This window comes from Heterodontus francisci, chromosome 28 (genome assembly GCF_036365525.1).
Source record: "Heterodontus francisci isolate sHetFra1 chromosome 28, sHetFra1.hap1, whole genome shotgun sequence".
NCBI classification, from domain to species: Eukaryota; Metazoa; Chordata; class Chondrichthyes; order Heterodontiformes; family Heterodontidae; genus Heterodontus; species Heterodontus francisci.
Genome location: NC_090398.1, coordinates 10,780,412 through 10,802,725, shown reverse-complemented (window position 1 = coordinate 10,802,725; position 22,314 = coordinate 10,780,412).

The window sequence follows — 22,314 nt, the reverse complement described above, 5'->3', positions numbered from 1 at the left end:
ATAACCCTTTGTTCAGTCCAACAATATCACGTTGATGTTTACTCCTATAATCACAGGAAATGCCTAATAATGCACAAAAATATCTCATAATTGGTCAGTCAAATAAACACAGTAAAAAAATAACTTCGCAGTGGAACAAAATCACAATAAAAATAATATATTTTCGATCAAAAATCACAGAGAATATCTAATTATTGTCCCTCCATGAATAGCTTTAAAATCTTTTGTTTGGTCAGCTCAATGATCAGAATAAGTATAATTATTGCTCATAAAAATACTCAGAGTGCCAGTGTAAATGTTGGCAGTCCAATAGAAACAGGAAATTTCAAAATATCTTTCAGTCAAAAAATCACGATAAATATCTAAGTTGTGTTCAGTCGAAATAATCACAGTAAATATCTAAGACATGTCAATCAAAAGATCATCATAATTATTTGCTCCTTTTCTAGTTCCAATAAATACAATCAGTATCTTATCATTTTTAAGTACAAAACGACCAGCAAATATCTAACTGTTAGTTCATTTTAATAATCACCATGAAAAGCAAATAATTCTTCAATCAGTCAATCGGAGTTAATATCTTTTATTTTTCTCAGTCCACTAATCACAGTGGATATCTAATTATTTTCAGTCAAACCTATTTTGAAGATATGAGATAGTGGCTGACTTCAATACTAAAACAAAATACTTATTTATTGCTATTCCAATAACCACACAACATGTTTGAATATTGATAGGTCTAAGAATGATATAAAATTCAATGTATTGTTAAGCCTAATAAGTATTTTGAATGCCAAATTATTGTTTAGTTCAATACTCACAGTAGATGTCTAATTATGGTTCAATGCAAAAAACACTGAAAACATTCAATCATTTCTCACTCCAATAATCACAGTAAAGATCCGATTATTGTTCAGTCTAATAAACTTCTTAAAATTAATTATTTCCTTTGTAACAATCAGAGCAAATATCTATTTAATATTTAGCCTAATCATTACAGATCTTTTCCAAATGTTGTTCCGTGTATTAAGAATATTTATTTTCGAACCAATGTTTTGTCTACTAATCAATTATTAATAACAATTTCCAGTCCTAATTTCCTGGATGATGTCTTATATGGTTCAGTCCAATTTTCACAGTAAGAACTAATTATTCTCCCATCCAATAAACAGAACAAATATCTCATTATTGTCCAGTTCAAAACTCACACTACATATTTAATAAATTTTCATTCTATTAATCATAGTAAATATGTATTGGTTCGACAATAAGGGTAAATATCTCATCATTTGTTTGGTCCAATAATCATCACACATTTCATTTTCCTGTTCAGTCCCATAAGCACAGCAATTGTCGATTTTTTGTCATGTCAATATGGATCATGATACTCTGAATGTTTTCAGTACAATAAACACAGTAACCATATAATTACTGCACAGGTCAAAAATGTCAACAAATATCGAATAGCGTTTCAACCCAAAATACCTAATGAATATCAAATTATTGTTGATTCCTAGTGTAAACATCTGATTATCATTCTATTCAGCTTTCACAATAAATATGTAAATATCAACTGTTAAAAAAGTTTGAAAATATCTCGTTTTTGCCCATTTCAATATCAACATAACATTTACTATTATGTTCAGGCCAATAGTCTCTAAATATTACTCAGTCCAATAATCAGGATGAATGCCAATTTATTGTCAAGTCCAATTTATTGTTCAGTTCAAATATGATGGTAAATATCGAGTTCCGATGAAGGGTCACTGACCCGAAACGTTAACTCTGCTTCTCTTTTCACAGAGGCTGCCAGACCTGCTGAGTGGTTCCAGCATTTCTTGTTTTTATTTCAGATTTCCAGCATCCGCAGTATTTTGCTTTTATATTATTATTACGGTAAATATCGACATTGTTTTCCATGGAATAATCACAGGAAATATTTAAGAATTGTTAATCGAAATTCATAGTAAATATCCAATAATTTTTGTTCCAATAAATAAAATAGGTGTCTAAGCATTTTAACTACAATTGGCAAAGTAAGTATCAAATCATTTGTTCAGTTCAATAATCACCATGGAGACCTAACTATTGTTCAGTTCGTCAATTGCAGTTCATATGTTTTAATATTTCAATCCACTAATCACAGTGAATATCTAATTATTTTCAGTAAAAAACGCATTGAAAATATCGAAGAATGGATCATGTCAATATTAACATGAATTACATATTTATTCTTATTCCAACAATCGCACGACACGTCTAGATATTGTTCATTCTAACAATCAAATCAATTGCAATTTCTTGTGAAGTGCCATAACCAATGTGAAAATCAAATATTGTTTAGTCCAATAATCACAGCAGATATCCAACCATTTTTCATTTTAATAAACATGGAAAACATCCAAACATTGCTCTGGCCAGTAATCACACTAAGATCCTTATTTTTGTGCAGTTGAATTAGTACCTTAAAAATCTAATTATTTTCTGTCCAATAATCGGAATAAATATCGACTTAATGATCAGCCCCAGTTATTTTCCAGATGTTGTTTGGTTCATTAATCACCTTTTATTTCTAATAATGATTCAGTCTAACAATCGCATTACCATGGGATCATTTCCCATTCTAAATTTTAGGATAACATATAATATTGTCAAGTCCAGTAAACATACTTCCCATTCAATTGCTGATCAGTCCAATGTTCACCTAAAAGATATAATGTTCCTTCCACCCAATAAACGGTAAATATCTAACTATTGTCCTATCCAATGTCATAGTAGATATCTAATCATTGTTCCTTCCAATAATCATTGTCAAGATGTTTATGTGCGTTGGTCCAATAGTCAGTGTAAATATATAATTATTAACTCAGTGTAATAAACACAATAAATTTCATTTATTTTCAGTCCAATAATCACAGTAAATGTCGAACTTCAGACAGTCCAAATGCATTAAATATTCTGATAGTTTTTCAGTACAATAAACACTGTCACCATCTAACTACTGTACAGTTCAAAACTCTCAATCAATATCTAATGACTTCCCAAAGTGAAACAAATCGCTGTGAATATCGAATTATTGTTGAGTCCAGCATTTAGAGTAAATGTCTAATTATGTTTTAGTCTAAAAAAACAAAATGAATATGTAGATATGTCAGTTAGAAACGCGCGTTGAAAATTTCTTTTTGTGGGATATGTCGAGCATTCTTTGTTCCAGTCCTACCCGGGCCCCCGCCCCCAACTCTTTTTCCGGTACATTGATGACTGTATCGGTGCCGTTTCCTGCTCCCGCCCTGAACTGGAAAGCTTTATCAACTTTGCTTCCAATTTCCACCCTTCTCTTACCTTTACATGGTCCATCTCTGACACTTCCCTTCCCTTCCTCGACTTCTCTGTCTCCATCTCTGGGGATAGGTTGTCTACTAATATCCATTATAAACCCACCGGCTCCCACAGCTACCTCGACTACACTTCTCCACACCCTACCTCCTGTAAGGACTCCATTCCATTCTCCCAGTTTCTCTGTCTCTGTTGCATCTGCTCTGATGATGGCACCTTCCATGACGGTGCTTCTGATATGACCTCCTTTTTCCTCAACCGAGGATTTCCCCCCACTGTTGTTGACAGGGCCCTCAACCATGTCTGGCTCATTTCCCGCACCTCTACCCTCACCCCTTCCCCTCCCTCCCAGAACCGTGACAGGGTTCCCCTTGTCCTCACTTTCCACCCCATCAGCCTCCATATCCAAAGGATCATCCTCCGCCATTTCCGCCACCTCCAGCGTGATGCCACTACCAAACACATCTTCCCCTCCCTTCCCCTGTCAGCATTCCGAAGGGATCGTTCCCTCCACGACACCCTGATCCACTCCTCCATTACCCCCACCACCTCATCCCCGTCCCATGGCACCTTCCCCTGCAATCACAGGAGATGTAATACCTGCCCATTTACATCCTCTCTCCTCACTATCCCAGGCCCCAAACACTCCTTTCAGGTGAAACAGCGATTTACTTGTACTTCTTTCAATGTAGTATACTGTATTCGCTGCTCACAATGTGGTCTCCTCTACATTGGGGAGACCAAACGCAGACTGGGTGACCGCTTTGTGGAACACCTCCACTCAGTCCGCAAGCAGGACCCTGAGCTTCCGGTTTCTTGCCATTTCAACACCCCCCCCTGCTCTCATACTCACATCTCTATCCTGGGCTTGCTGCAGTGATCCACTGAACATCAATGCAAGCTCGAGGAACAGCATCTCATTTTCCGATTAAGCACACTACAGCCTGCCGGACTGAACATTGAGTTCAATAATTTCAGAGCATGACGGGCCCCCCATTTTACTTTTATTTTTAGTTATTTTTTCTTTCTTCTTTTTTTACATTTTTAACAATTTTTTTCCTTTTGTTAATTTCATTTCATTGTAGGTTGTTCAGTTTGCTTACCCACTGGTTTTTTCATGTTTGTACTTGCTGCTATTCAATCCTCAGTTCGTTAACACCCTATCTGTACTAATGCTTTGTCTTTCAACACACTATCAACATATTGTTTGCCTTTGCTCCATGACCTCTTGGTCAGCTATGTGGCCTGGTCCAATCGACACCTTCTCCTTTGTTATCTCTTGCCCCACCCCCGGCTCACTTGCTTATAACCTTTGACATTTCTAATATAGTTCCGAAGAAGGGTCATTGACCCGAAACGTTAACTTTGCTTCTCTTTCCACAGATGCTGCCAGACCTGCTGAGCGGTTCCAGCATTTCTTGTTTTTATTTCAGATTTCCAGCATCTGCAGTATTTTGCGTTTATTGAAAATATCTAATTCACTTCAATACGAGCATTACATTTCTCACAGTTTCCTGTCCATTAATCACTGATATGTCCGAATATTTTCATTTCAATAGTCAAAATGCATTTAATTTTGTTGTTAAGTCCAATAAACACAGTTGACGTCAATAATCCCAGTAAATATCTACTGATTGTTCATTTCAATGCACACAGAAACGTTCTCATTATTGTTCAGTAGAAAAGTCACAATAAACATAAAATTACTTTTTTTTCTGTCCAATAATCACAGTCTATATCACTTTAATGTTTAGCCCTTTAATCATAGGAAATGCCTAATTATAATCCATCCAAGCATACAAAAATAAATTATTGTTCCATCAAATAAACTCAGTAAAAATATAATATCTTTTCTGATCCAAAAATCACATTGAATATCTAAGAAAAGTCAATCAATAGGTCATCGTAAATGTCTACTTCTTTCTCATTCCAATAAATACAGTCAGTATCTAATCATTTTTAAGTGCAAAAAGAAGAGCAAATATCTAATCGTTTGTTCAGTTTTATAATCACCATGAAAACCAAATAATTCTTCATTCCATCAATCGGAATTAGTATCTTTTAATTTTTCAGTCCACTAATCACAATGAATATTTAATTATTTTTAGCCAAAACTGTTTTGAAAATATGAAATAGTGTCTGGCTTCAATACTAACAGAAAATACTTATTTATTGCTATTCCAATAACCACACGATATGTTTGAATGTTGGTAGGTCTAAGAGTCATATGGAATTCAATGTATTGTTAAGCCCAGTAAGCAATCGGAACGCCCAATTAATGATTAGTTCAATAATCACAGTAAATGTCTAAATATGTTTCAGTCCAACAAAAACAGCAAACATTCAATCATTTCTCACTCCAATGATCACAGTAAAGATCTGATTATTTTTCAGTCCAATAAACAGGGTATACATTTGATTAATGCTCAGTCCAATGAGTATTATCATCTAATTATTTTTTCCATCAAATAAACACAGAAAACATCCATATAATAAAAGCAAAATCCTGCAGATGCTGGAAACATCCAATTAGACTTCAGTCGGATAATCATAGTGAACATCTGATTAGTATTCAGCCCAGTAAACACAATAAAGATAGAATTATTGTTCACTTTAATAAACTTCCTACAATTAATTATTTCCTTTACAATAATCAAAGGAAACATCGAATTAATATTTAGCCCACTAATTACCATGCTTTACTAAATGTTGCTCAGTGTATTAAGAACGTTTCTTTTCGAACCGCGTTCTGTCTACTAATCAATTACTAATAACTAGTTCCAATCCTAAATTCTTGGATGATGTCTTATATGGTTCAGTCCAATGAACATATGTAACATTGAATTTTGCTTCAGTACAATGTTCACAGTAAGAACGAATTATTCTCCCATCCAATAAACAGAGCAAATATCTCATTATTGTCCAGTTCAAAAATCACACTACATATCTAATATTTTTTTATTCTATTAATCGTAGTAAATATGTATATGTATGTATTGGCCCCATAATAAGGGTAAAGAGCTCATCATTTTTCCACCCAATAATTATCACACATTTTATATTCTTGTTCACTCCATAAGCACAGTAAATATCATTTATTTTGTCATATCAATATGGATCATGATACTCTGAATGTTTTCAGTACATTAAACACAGTAACCATATTATTACTGCACAGGTCAAAAATGTCAACAAATATCGAATAACGTTTCAACCCAAAATACCTAGTGAATATCGAATTTTTGTTGACTCCTAGTGTAAACATCTAATTATCACTCTATCTATCTTTCACAATAACTAAATGAATATTAACTATTAAAGAAAGTTTTGAAAATATCTAGTTATTGTCCATTTTGATATCAACATTACATTTATAATTATGTTCAGGCCAATATCTAAATATTATTCACTTCAATAATCAGGATGAATGCCAATTTATTGTCAAGTCCAATAAACACAGTTGACAGCCAATTATTGTTCAGTTCAAATATGGCGGTAAATATCGACATTGTTTTCCATGGAATAATCACAGTAAATATTTAAGAATTGTCAATCCAATTTCATAGTAAATATCTAATAATTGTTGTTACAATAAATAAAATAGGTATCTAAACATTTTAACTACAATTGACAAAGTAAATTTCGAATCATTTGTTTCGTTCAATAATCACCATGAATGACAACCTACTGCTCAGTTCGTGAATCACAGTTAACATCTTTTAATATTTCAGTCCATTAATCACAGTGAATATTTAATCTTTTTCAGTCAAAACCGCTTTGAAAATATCTAATAATGGATCATGTCAATATTAACATTAAATACATATTTATTCTTATTCCAATAATCACACGACATATCTAAATATTGCTCATTCTAAAAATCAAATGAATTTCAATTTCTTGTGAAGTGCAATAACCAATGTGAAAACCCATTTACTGTTTAGTTCAATAATCACAACAGATATCCAATGGTTTTTCATTTTAATAAACATAGGAAACATCCAAATATCGTTCAGTCCAATAATTATAGTAAAAACTTGACTATTGTGCAGTTGAATGAGTGCCTTAAAAATCTAATTATTTTCTGTCCAATAATTAGAATAAATATCGATTTAATGATCAGCCCCATAATTACAGTTCTTTTCCAAACGTTGTTTGGTCCATTGATCACATTTCATTTCTATGGTTCAGTCCGATAATTGCATTAACATCTAATTATTTCCAGTTCTAAATTTTGGGATAATGTATAATATTGACAAGTCCAGTAAACATACTTCCCATTCAAATATTGATCAGTCCAATGTTTACGGAAAAGATCTAATGTTCCTTCCATCTAATAAACAGTAAGCATCTAACTATTGTTCAATCCAATGTCACAGCAGATATCTAATCATTGTTCAATCCAATAATCATTGTAAAGATATTTATCTGCATCGGTCCAATAATCAGTGTAAATATATAATTATTAATTCAATGTAATAAACATGTTTCGTTTATTTTCAGTCCAATAATCAAAGTAAATGTAGAACCTTTGACAGTCCAAATGCATAAAAATATTCTTATATTTGTTCAGTACATTACACATGCTAGCATCTAATAATTGTACAGTTCAAAACTCTCAATAACTATCTAGTAACTTTTCAATGTGAAAGAAAATCACAGTGAATATGGAATTATAGTTGAGTGCAATAGTCACAGTAAATTTATAATTATTTTTAGTTCAAAAAACACAATAAATATGTAAATATGTCAGTTTGAAATGCATTGGGAATATCTAATTCCTTCAATATTAAATTTCTAATAATTTTCATTCCATTAATCACTGATGTGTCTAAATATTTTCATTCCAATAGTTAAAATGCATTTAATATAATTGTTAAGTTCAATAAACAGGGTTGACATCCAATTATTCTTTAGTTCAATAATCCCAGTAAATATCTACTGTTGTCCATTTCAAGGCAGCAGAAAAAGTTCTAATTATTGTTATTAGAATAGTCACAATAAACATAAAATTGTTGGTTTTTTATGTACAATAAGCACAGTAAACATTTTCTTGTTCAGTTCAATAAGCACAGTAAAGTCTGATTTTATTTCAGTCCCATAATTACAGCATCTATCAATCATTCTTCAGTTCAAAAATAATAGTTCGTTTCTACATATTGTTCACTCTAATCATTACAGTTTGTTTTCTAATTATTGCTCCAATAATCACAAAATATATCTAATTCTTATAAGCTCTAATTTCATGGAAAATATCTAATTCTTGTTCAATAAATATATTTAGCATGCAATTATATTTTAGTGGAGTTATCACAGTAAACATGGTACTATTGATTTGTCTGTTAAAAACAGTAAATATATTTTTTATTATCCATAACATGCAGTGCACATATAATAATCTTGGATACATATAATCATATGTGTGTGTGTGTGTTTGTATTGGTGTTTGTGTGTACTAAACCAGTAATCAGAGTAAATATATAACCATTTGTTCAGTCACAGTAAATATTACTTCATTGTTTAGTTCTATAATCAAAGGAAATGCCTAATTATAATCTGTCCAAGCACTCAAAAATATATTATTTGTCCATCAAATAAACACAAATCTAATATCTTTTCCATCCAAGAACAATATGTAGAAACGAACTATTATTTTTGAACTGAAGAATAGTTGATAGATGCTGTATTTATTGTTTAGTCCAATAATCAGAGAAAACGTCTATTTATTGTTCCCTCCATGAATCGCATTAAAACCTATGATTTGGTCAGCTTAAAGATCAGAGTAAGTATAACATTGCTCAAACCAATACACAAGAGTACAAACGTAAATTTGGCAATCCAATAAAAACAGGAAATGTCTAAATCTCTTTCAGTTCACAAATCACTGTAACTATCGAAATTGTGTTCCGTTGAAATACTCATAGTAAATAATGAAAAAAATGTCAATCAAAAGATCATCATAAATACATTGTTCCAATAAATACAGTCATATCGAATCATTTTTAAGTGCAGAAACAAATATCTAATCGCTTTTTTCAGTTTTATGATTCTTCAATCCATCAATCGGATTTAATATCTTTTAATATTTCAGTCCACTAATCACAGTGAATATCTAATTATTTTCAGGCAAAATCGCACTGAAAATATCTAATAATGGCTCACGTCAATACTTACATTAAATACTAATATTATTCATATTACAGTAATCACATGGCATGTCTAAATATTGTTCAGTCTGACAATCAAATAAATTCCAATTTATTGTTCAGTGCAATAAACAATGTGAAAACCCAATTCTTTTTATTTCAATAATCACAATAAATAGCCAATGATTTTGCAGTCCAATAAAAACACAAAACATCCAATCATTGTTCCGTCCAGTGATCACAGGATAAAACTGATTATTGTGCAGTTAAATCATTACCTTAAAAATCTAATTATCTTCTATTCAATAATCTAAGAAAATACAATGTTCAGCCCCATAATTACACTTCTTTTCTAAATGTTGCTTTCTCAATTAATCACATTTCATTTCTAACTATTCTTCAGTTTTATAATCAGATTAACATCGAATTCTTTCCAGTCCTAATTTTTTGGTTACTGTTAAGTCCAGTAAACATACGTAACATTCACATATTGATCAGTCCAATTTCCGCAGAAAGAAAATCTAATGTTCCCTCCATCCAATAAACAATAAAAATCAAATTATTTCCCAATCGATTGTTACTGTAGATATCTAATCATTTTACGTTCCAATAATCATCGTAAAGATGTATATGTATCTTTTTCTTTCTTTTTTTCTTTCTTTTGGGCCTCCTTATCTCGAGAGACAATGGATACGCGCCTGGAGGTGGTCAGTGGTTTGTGAAGCAGCGCCTGGAGTGGCTATAAAGGCCAATTCTGGAGTGACAGGCTCTTCCACAGGTGCTGCAGAGAAATTTGTTTGTTGGGGCTGTTGCACAGTTGGCTCTCCCCTTGCGCCTCTGTCTTTTTTCCTGCCAACTACTAAGTCTCTTCGACTCGCCACAATTTAGCCCTGTCCTTATGGCTGCCCGCCAGCTCTGGCGAATGCTGGCAACTGACTCCCACGACTTGTGATCAATGTCACACGATTTCATGTCGCGTTTGCAGACGTCTTTATAACGGAGACATGGACGGCCGGTGGGTCTGATACCAGTGGCGAGCTCACTGTACAATGTGTCTTTGGGGATCCTGCCATCTTCCATGCGGCTCACATTGATCCAATAATCAGTATAGCTATCTAATCATTTATTCAGTCGATAATCACCATAGATTTCGTTAATTTTCAGTCCAATAATCACAGTAAATGTCGAAATTATGACAATCCAAATGCAACAAAATATTCTGCTTGTTGTTCAATACAATAGATAGGGTCATCACACAATTACTGTACAGTTTAAAACTCTCAATAAATATGTAATAACTTTCCAACGCAAAACGTTCACAGTGAATATTGAATTATTGTTGACTCCAACCGTTAGAGTAAATGTCTAATTAATAGTCAGTCCATAAATCACAATAAGTATGTAAATATCAGTTAGAAATGCATTGAATATATGTAATTCACTTCAACATTAACATTACATTTCTAATCGTTTTCTGTCCAATAATGACCAAAATGAACTACTGCCCAATAGTCAAAATGCATTTCATTCAATTTTTAAGTCCAATGAACATCGTTGACATCCAATTATTGCTGAGTTCGATAATCCCAGTATATATCTACTGATTGTTGATTTCAATGCACACAGAAAAGTTCTAATTATTGTTCTGTGCAACAGTCACAATGAACATCAAATTGTTTTTTTTCTGTCCCATAGCAGAGTAAACAGCTTCTTATTATTCTGTCCAATAAGCATAGTAAATGTTTGATTTCTTTTAAGTCCCGTAATCACAGCATATATCTATTAGTTTTCAGTCCGAAAATGATAGTTTGTTTCTAGATATTGTTCACTCCAATCATCACATTTTTTTCTAATTATTGTTCAAATAATCGCGGTAGATCTCTAATTGATGTACGACCTAATTTCATGCAAAATAACTAATTATTGTTCAATAAATATATTTAGCATACAATTATAATTTAGTAGAATTGTCACAGTAATCATCTAATTATTGATTAGTCTGATAAAAACAATAAATATCAACTTTTTATCATCCATAAATCGCAATGCAGCTATAACAATATCACATTCACCTATTATTTTATTTTTATTTTTTATTTCGAGATACAGCACTGAAACAGGCCCTTTGGCCCACCGAGTCGGTGCCGACCATCAACCACCCATTTATACTAATCCTACATTAATCCCATTACCCTCTCACGTCCCCACTTTCCCTCAATTCCCCTACCACCTACCTATATTAGGGGCAGTTTATAATGGCCAATTTACCTATCGACCTGCAAGTCTTTGGCTGTGTGTGTGTGTGTGTGTGTGTCTGTATCTCTGTGTGTGTGTCTGTCTTTGTGTGTGTCGAATGAAGAATCAGGGTAAATATATAACCATTGGCTTAGTCCAATAATCACAGTAAATATCATGTTACTGTTTCGTTCGATAACTACAGTAAATGCCTAAATATAATCCATTGAAGTGCACCGAAAACATTTTAATATTGGTCTGTCAAATAAACACAGTAATAATCTAATTTCTGTGCAGACCAAAAAAATCATAATAAAAATTTAATGTTATTTTTCGATCCAAGAATCACAGTGAATGTCTAATTATTTTCAGTCAAATCAGCTTTGAAAATATATTGTGGCTCACTTCAATACTGACACTAAATACTTATTTATTTTTTTCCCAATAACCATAGGACATGTCTGAATATTGGTCGGTCTAAAAATCATATGAATTTTAACGTATTGTTAAGTCCAATAAATAATATGAAGCTCCAATAATTGTTTAATTCAATAATCAAAGTAAAAGTCTAATTATGTGACAGTCCAATAAACACAGAAAACATTCAATCATTTTTTAGTCCAATAACCAGAGAAAACATCCGATTAGTCTTCAGTCCAATAATCATGGTAAACATATGATTATTGTTCAGCCCAGTGAACTCAGTAAAGATCGGATTATTGTTCAGTTGAGTAAACACCTTAAAATTAGTTATTTCTTGTGCAATAATCAGAGTTAATATCTAATTAATATTCAGTCCAATAATTACAGTTCTATTTCAAAATGTTGTTCCATGTGTAAATCGCAGTTTGTTTCAAACCATTGCTCTGTCTATTAATCACTGTTAATATCTAACTATGCCCAGTCCTAAATTCTTTGGTAATCTCCAATATGGTTCAGTCTAATAAACTTATTTAACATTCAATTCTGTTTCAGTGCCATTTTCACAGTAAATAACTAATTATTCTTCCATCCATTAAACTGAGCAAATATCTCATTATCGTCCAGTCCCAAAAATCACACTGCATATCTAATCATTTTACGTTCTGCTCATCGTAGTAAATATGTACATATATATGTATTAGTCCTATAATCGGGGCAAATATCTGAACAATTGTTCCGTCCAACAATCACCAGACATTCCATATTATGGTTCAGTCCAATACGCACAGCAAATGTCGACTTTTTTTTATCAGATCAATATAGATAAAAATAATCTGAATGTTTTTTCAGTAGAATAAACACAGTAACCATCGAATTACTGCACAGTTGAAAAATATCAAATATAGAAGAACTTTTCAATCCAACAAGCTTCGTGAATATCGATTTATTGTTGACTCCCATAGTTAGAGTAAATGTCTAATTATTATTCTGACCACCAGTTGCAATGAATATATCAATGCTACCAGCTGAAACAGCTTTGAAAATATCTAATTATTGACCATTTCAATACTAAAATTAAATTACTAATTATGTTCAGGCCGATATCTAAATAATGTTCAGTCCAATAGTCACAGTAAAATTTTGATTATGGTGCAACGTTAGGGTATTTGTGCAAACAATTGATGTTCATTTCATTGCTTGAAATGACCATTGCAGGGTTGAGGAAGGGTCTCCAACACTTATTTTTATATGTAATAAAAGTCATGTCTATTAACCCTTTTACAATGAGACTTATTGGTCAGAGCTTAAAGCCCTTTAAAAACGGCGCCAGACGCCATTGCTGGGGAATTCGCAGTGAATATTGAATTATTTTGTTGAGCCCAACAGTTAGAGTCTAATTATTATTCAGCCCAAAACTCACAATAAATATGTAAATATCAGTTAAAATCCCACTGAAAATAACTTATTCCCGTCAATATAACATTACATTTACAATAGTCTTCGGTACATTAATCACCGATATGTCTAAATATTTTTCAGTCCAATATCAAAACGCATTTTATTTAATTGTTCAGTCCAATAACACAATTGGCATCCACTTATTCTTTAGTTCAATAATCCCAGTAAATATCTACTAATTGTTCATTTCAATGCACACAGGAAAGTTCTAATCATGTAATAAAAGCAAAATACTGCGGATGCTGGAAATCTGAAATAATGTGGCCTGGTCCAATCTAGACCTCCTTTGTTATCTCTTGCCCCACCCCCACCTCACTTGCTTATAACCTGTGACTTTTCTAATATTTGTCAGTTCCGAAGAAGGGTCACTGACCCGAAACGTTAACTCTGCTTCCCTTTTCACAGATGCTGCCAGACCTGCTGAGTGGTTCCAGCATTTCTTGTTTTCAGTTCTAATCATTGTTCATTGCAATAGTCACATCAAACATCATTTTGTTTTCTGTCTAATAAGCGCGGTAAAAATCTTTTTTATTATTCAGTCCAATAAGCACAGTAAATATCTGATTTATTCAGTCCCATAATCACAGCATATATCAATTAGTTTTCTGTTCGAAAATAATGATTCATTTCTGGACATTGTTCACTCGAATCATCACTTTTTTTTCTAATTATTGCTCCAATAATCGCTGTCCATATCTAATTATGGTCAGCCCCAATTTCATTGAAATATCTAATTATTGTTCAATAAATATATTGAGCATTCAAGTTTGGTAGAATTATCACAGTAAACATCTAATTATTCATTAGTCTGACAAAAATAGTAAATGTGTATTTTTTATTATTATTCCTAAATCGCAGTGCAGATATTATAATATTTCATTCATATAATCCTATACGTGTGTAAGCATCGATACAATAATCAGGGTAAATATATAACCATTTGTTCAGTCCAATAATCACAGTAATTGTAACGTGACTGTTTAGTCCTATTATCACAGTAAATGCCTAATTATAATCCGCCCGAGTGCACCGAAAAGATCTTGTTATTGGTCAATCAAATAAACACAGTACAACCTAATTTCTGGACACACTAAAAATCACATCAAAAATCGAATGCTTTTTTGTGATCCAAGTATCACAGTGAACATCTAATTGTTGCTTAGTCCAATAATCAGAGAAAATATCTAATTATTGTTCCCTCCATGATTAGTATTAAAACCTATTATTTGGTCAGCTCAATGATCAGAGCAAGTATAATTATTGCTGAAACCAATACTCAGAGTGCAAACGTAAATGTTGGCAGTCCAACAGAAACGGGAAATGTCAAAATATTTGTCAGCCCAAAAATCACTGTAAATATCTCAATTGTGTGCAGTTCAAATAATCATTGTAAATATCTACTTATTTTTCACTCCAATAAATATCGTGTCATGATCCTGTTTTTTTCCCTCGGGAAATATTGCGGTGTGTCTTTAAGGCAGTAAAAGATCGGTAATTGTTTAAGGAAGCTTCATAAGTTACTGAGCAAAGGTGCATCTTAGTTGCCTGGATACAAACATACACAGAGGGAGAACAGGGCACACAATCCTGCCGTTTGACTTGAAATGGCTGGCAAAATACTGTTTTGTTCAGAGACAGAGAGAGACACAGCTGCGTGTTATCACCTGAAGAGAGAAAGGAGATCTCTAAGACAATTTGTGTAGCTTCTCTCTCAAAATTCTAAAAAGTCAAGCCAGATTAATTCCTTAAAAAATGAAAGCAAATTGTTGATCTGCTGTGTTGATTGCTGGAAGAAAAAAAAGAGTAACACTTCAACTGCTGAACTGAACTGCTGAATTTCCTGTCTTTGAAGAACATTTTTCCCGCCCCACTCCCCCCCCCTCCCCCATTCAGACAACTGTGAAGATGTGAAGATTTCAAGCAAATTTGGATCATTTCTACATTGAAGATTCCATTTAGTCAGGAACGTAAATCTGCAAAACTTATTGTTATTTCTATTTTTCAGGCTGCTAATTAAGCAATAAAAATGCTATTAGTTTGAGTATATGTTTGCAAGTGCAGGAGTTAGATTTTTTAAATAAGTTATAAGGTCTTGAGATATTGATTTACCTTAGTAGTGTTTAAGACTTTTTTAGTTTTATCAATAAACGTTTAATCTATTGATATCTAAAGATACCTGGTTTGGTTCACTTCATTCTGGGGTTACTAGATTGTTCAATTCTGCTGCTGCTTTATTTGATTTTGGAAAGCTTAAAGATATGTATGATGCAACCTGTGGAGTAGCGGGACTGAATTGACAGTGCATTACTCCTATCGCAATCAGAATCATATATTTCGATTGGGGGCTTTGTTGTGAGCGGTCGTGCCATAACAGAGATTAATTGGGGGCTCACCCATGATCAAATCATATTTAGATGGCAGCTCGCATCTGGGATCAGAATCAGATTAATTTGAAGGGAAATCATATTAATTGCTAATTTCAGGGATAACATAAAAATGGGATCTTGTGTCTGGCATCATATTAACTGGCATATCAATTGGAAATTCGATTGCTGGAATCCAAATCTAACACCAGTTACAAAGGAATAAAAATAAGTGGGTCTCTTGTATAATAATAATGACATTAGTGGTTGTAGCAGAGTTTTTGGGAAAGCAGAATGTTTCCCTGAGTGACTTGATAACTTTAACTAAGAACAAATTAACTAATCAGAGGCAAAATTGGGGCTAGAATTAAAATTAGGTGCCAGAAAAACAGAGCTAATGGTCATAATAGCCCAACATCTGGAAAAAAAGAATATAAATACGAGGAACAAGAAAGTAGTAGGTCAGAGAGCGATGCAGTGATATTGGCTAGGATTCAGTTAGAAACAAACAAAAAAATTGAAACAGGAAAAAAAAGCATTGGAAAAAAACTTAAGCTTCACTGGGAAAAAGGAAAAGTGGAATTGGAAAGATTAAGACTCGAATTTCAGACAGAAAGTGAAAAAGAAGCAAGGAAATTTTGGATAAAAGAGACGGAATTAAGACAAAGGGGTAGTCTTAAATCCTGGGAAAATTCGGGTCAGGAGGAATCTGAATTTAGCTCAGGACCCAGCGAAAAGCTATTTAAATTTATACAGGCGCTTCCTAAGGTCGAGGAAAGGGACGTAGAGGCATTTTTCATATATTTTGAAAAAACAGATGAAATGGCAGAAGGAAGATTGGACATTGCTCATGCAGGGCACGGTGGTCGGCACAGCTCATGAAGCTTGTGCCATACTTCCTGAAGAGGCTTTGGCAGATTATAAGATGGCAAAAAATTGTATTCTCGCGGTGTATGAGTTACTCCCTGAAGCTTACCATCAGAAGTTTTGGAACTTACAGAGATTGGCTGGGCAGACATATGTAGAATTTGAGATAGTGAAGCAAATTACTTTTGACTTTTGGTTACGGGCACTAACGACAGAAACCACATATGAGAACCTTTGAGAATTGATTCTCTTAGAAGAGTTTAAAAACTCAATTTCTTCAGTCGTGAGAACTTATATAGATAACATGACATTTTTGAAAGCTCGACAAGCAGCAGAAATTGCTACTGATTTTGAGCTTGCTAATAACCCAAACCATTTTGTCTGTCCACCCCATAAGCCCGAGTAGGTTAGAAAGTGGGAGAGTGAAAGAAAGGCAAGTAACCGGGGACAAGAAGGAACAGCTGGGAATGCACCAGGATCACCTCCTCAGGTTAGAAAGGAAGGTGATGAGGGTAGAAATGAGGTTCACAAGCCAAAGTGTCATCATTGCCACTAGTCGGGTCATCTTCTTTCAGAGTGCTGGAAATTGTGAGGTAAGCCCGCAGGACTTGTTGGGGTACGCAAAGCTAGTGCGGAGGAAAAAGACTCTGAGAGTATAGCAGACCAGGCCATAGCTTTAACAACAGCTGTGAATGTGAAATCAGATACTAAAACTAAAAGAAGCGTAGAGGTTCAGAATAAAATACCCAAGAGTTATACTGAATTTTTGTCAAAAGGGAGAACAATTTCATATCCTGCAAGTGAGTCAGGAAAACCTATCATTATACTCAGGGATACAGGAGCAATCCAAACACTCTTGCTGGGGGAAGGTATAATGTTTCCACCAGAGAACGCCTTGAATGCGAACATTTTAGTTAATGGAATTGTCAGGTTGTATATACCCATACCTTTATATCATGTACGCCTAGAGTGTGAATTAATATCTGGGATAGTAACTGTATGAGTTGCCCACAGTTTGCGAGTAAAGGGAATTGATGTACTCCTACGAAATGATTTGGATGGGTTAAAAGTATCAGATTCTCCTTTCATTACAGAGGAACCAAGTGAAATTAAGGAAACAGAGTAATTACAGGAACAATTTCAGGGAATATTTCCTGCATATGCAGTCACTGGTGCAATGGCTAAACAGGATCCATTGTCTGAGGTAAATGTGTCACCACAAATAGATAGCCAAGTACCTGAAACCTTATTTGCCGATTTATATTATCCAAATGAGATGTTTAACAGATCGTCTATCATTGCAGCACAGCAAGCTGATCCAAAGATATACCAAATAGCACAGATGGCTCTGACAGAAGCTGAGATGAAAGGAGTTCTGGAAGGTTATCCTATGGCAAACGGGGTTATTAGGAGGAAATGGAGACCACCTCATAGACCTGCCAATGAAGACGGGACAGCTGTGGAACATATAATGGTCCCACCTAAATATCGCCAAGGATTATTAAGGTGAGCACACGACATTCCTTTTGCAGGACATAGACGAATTTGGAAGACCAGGTCACGTATAAGCCAACATTATTACTGGCCAGGTCTTACAAAGGATGTGCGATAATTTTATAGGACATGCCACCTTGTCAAATGGTGGGAAAACCATAACCCACCATAAAATCGGCACCAGGAGTTCACATACCAGTGTTTGAGGAACCATTTAGCAGCGGATTAGCAGACTGTTTAGGACTCTTGCCAAAAACAAAATTGGGGCATCAATACATACTCTTTATCATAGAAATGGCTACTCAATTTCCAGAGGCCATTCCATTGAGGCCAATTACTGCTCGTGTAGTAGTGGAGAAGTTATCCCAGTTCTTTACAAGACATGGGTTGCCACTTGAAGTTCAATCAGATCGAGGTTCTAATTTCATGTCTAGGATATTTCAGGAGGTCATGGGCAATTTGAGGATTAGACATTTGAAATCTTCAGCATATCACCCACAGGCACAGTGGCGCAGTGGTTAGCACCGCAGCCTCACAGCTCCAGCGACCCGGGTTCAATTCCGGGTACTGCCTGTGTGGAGTTTGCAAGTTCTCCCTGTGTCTGCGTGGGTTTCCTCCGGGTGCTCTGGTTTCCTCCCACACGCCAAAAGACTTGCAGGTTGATAGGTAAATTGGCCATTAGAAATTGCCCCTAGTATAGGTAGGTGGTAGGGAAATATAGGGATAGGTGGGGATGTGGTAGGAATATGGGATTAGTGTAGGATTAGTGTAAATGGGTGGTTGATGGTCGGCACAGACACGGTGGGCCGAAGGGCCTGTTTCAGTGCTGTATCTCTAAACTAAACTAACATTACAGAGATTTCACCAGGCTCTCAAATGATGAGTAGAGTATACTGTCGCGACTATCCACATGATTGGGATAAAGAAGTAGACTTTCTTTTATTTTCCACCAGGGACTCACCGAATGAGTCTACAGGCTTCAGTCCTTTTGAGTTGGTTTACAGACATGAAGCAAGAGGCCCTCTAAAACTTATGAAAGACAGATTCTTGGAACAAAAGAATGAATCTTCGATGCTAGATTATGTATCTGTGTTCCGGGAAAGGCTCACAAAAAACTTGTGGTGCAGCCCAGGAACATTTAAAGTATCCCAAGCCATTATGAACAAAAAAATGGGCAGACAAGAATGCAAAAGCCCGTGATTCTCAACCAGGGGATGAGGTATTAGTGTTAGACTATTACAAGGAGAAACAGTGAAAGCACGGTTTAGTGTCCCATATAGAGTGATGAAAAGAGTGGGTAAGGTAGATTACTCGATTGACACCCCTGATCGTTGGAAGAAGAACTGTTGTGTCACATCAATATGCTAAAGCAATAGTATTACAGGGAGGAGCATAAGCCAGTGCAGGTATGTCAGGTAATCGGGAGTGTTGAGAAGGAAAAGGATAGTGAGGATGAGGCAGAAGCAGGCCTGGAAAATTCTGAGATTGAACATCCAACTAACAAATGAGAAAATACAGAATGGCTAGGAAAATTAGTCAATATGATTTTGCATCTAAGAGGCTAGACAACGTGAAGACCGAATCAGGTTTTTCAAAATGTTTAAAAGAGTTTGTAGGGATAAGCTCGGATGTACAAGCTTAGGCACAAATTATGTAGATATGGGGCAACAGTTCCTTTAGAACAACATCATTGTCGCTTCGGTTCAGACAGACAGGCCCACGTGGAAGCAGAGGTGCAATGCATACTGAAGGGCAGCTTCGTTGAACCGAGTCAGGGAAGCTGGAATTCACAGGTGGTGTTGATGGCTAAACCTGGTGGGTCTGCTCAAACATGCATCGTCTATAGAAAAGTAACTGCGGTAAAGAAGGCACACTCCCACCCAAATTATCATTTAAAGGACTGTATGGGCAGAATAGGCAGCACCGTGGCCGGAATTTTGCCGTGGTCGGTGGCTAAGAGTTCAGGGAGGTGGAAGCTGGTGAAGAACTCGCTCCCGCTCTGTGCCTCGCTGCCACCACTATTGTGCGCGAGAGAGCCAATTAGCGGCCCCGCAGGGCATCTCTGAATGTAAAGGGCGCGCGCGGGTGGGAGTTGAGCGCCGGCAGGGGCGGGGCGTGAGCCGGAAGAGGTTGCTGAAAGCCATTTCAGAGGGTTTTCAGCAACCTCTGTGGTTCGGAGAGGCTTGCCTGCAGCAAGGAGGTAGTTGAGCGGAGCAGCTGCTGCAAAGGAAAAAACAAGAGAGTGCGGGTAAAAGGACTGGAGGGGGACTTAAAGTGCCCTCCAATCCAACAATCCATTGTTGATTTTTGTAAAAACCCATCTGGTTCACTCATGTCCTTTAGGGAAGGAAATCTGCTGTCCTTACCTGGTCTGGCCGACATATGACTGCAGACCCACAAAAATGTGGTTGACTCTTGCATGCCCTCTGAAATGGCCTAGGAAGCCACTCAGTTATATCTAATTGCTACAAAGTCAATAAAGAATGAAGCTGGATGGACCACCTGGCATCAACTGAGGCACCGGAAACAACAGCAGCAAACCCAGCCCTGCCGACCCTGCAAAGTCCTCTTTACTAACATCTGGGGGCTTGTGCTAAAGTTGGGAGAGCTGTCCCACAGACTAGTCAAGCAACAGCCTGACATAGTCAGACTCACGGAATCATGCCTGACAGACAATGTCCCAGACAATGCCATCACCATCCCCGGGTATGTCCTGTCCCACCGGCAGGACAGACCCACCAGAGTTGGCGGCACAGTGGCATACAGTTGGGAGGGAGTCACCCTGGGAGTCCTCCACATCGACTCCGTACCCCATGAAGTCTCATGGCATCAGGTCAAACATGGGCAAGGAAACCTCCTACTGATACCACCTACCGCCCTCCCTCAGCTGATGACTCAGTACTCCTTCATGTTGAACACCACTTGGAGGAAGCACTGAGGGTGGAAAGGGAGCAGAATGTACTCTGGGTGGGGGACTTCAAAGCCCATGACCAAGAGTGGCTTGGTAGCACCACTACTGACCGAGCTGGCCGAGTCCTAAATGACATAACTGCTAGACTGGGTCTGCGGCAGGTGGTGGGGGAACCAGCAAGAGGGAAAAAAACATACTTGACCTCGTCCTCGCCAATCTACCTGCCGCTGATGCATCTGTCCATGACAGTTTTGGTAGGGGTGACCATCACAAAGTCCTTGTGCAATCAAAGTCCCGCCTTCACATTGAGGATACCCTCCATCGTGTTGTGTGGCACGTCACTGTGCTGAATGGGATATATTTTGAACAAATCTATCAATGCAAAACTGGGCATCCATGAGGCGCTGTGGGCCATCAGCAGCAGCAGAATTGTACTCAACCACAACCTGTAACTTCATGGCCTGTCATATCCCCCACTCTACCATTACCATCAAGCCGGGAGACCAACACTGGTTCAATGAAGAGTGCAGGAGGGCATGCCAGGAGCAGCACCAGGCAGATCTCAAAATGACGTGTCAACCTGGTGAAGCTACAAGCCAGGACTATCTGCGTGCCAAACTGCATAAGCAGCATGCAATAGACAGAGCTAAGCGATCCCATAACCAGCAGATCAGATCTAAGCTCTGCAGTCCTGCCACATCCAGCCGTGAATGGTGGTGGACAATTAAACAATTAACTGGAGGAGGTGGCTCCACAAATCTCCCCATCCTCAATGATGGGGGAGTCCAGCACATAAGTGCAAAAGATAAGGCAGAAGCATTTGCAACAATCTTCAGCCAGAAGTGCCGAGTTGATGATCCATCACGGCCTCCTCCTAAAGTTCCCAGCATCACAGATGCCAGACTTCAGCCAATTCAATTCACTCCGCGTGATATCAAGAAATGACTGAATGCACTGGATACTGCAAAGACTAAGGGCCCTGACACCATTCAGGCAATAGTACTGAAGATTTGTACTTCAGAACCTTCTGCACCCCTAGCCAAGCTGTTCCAGGACAGCAACAACACTGGCATCTGCCCGG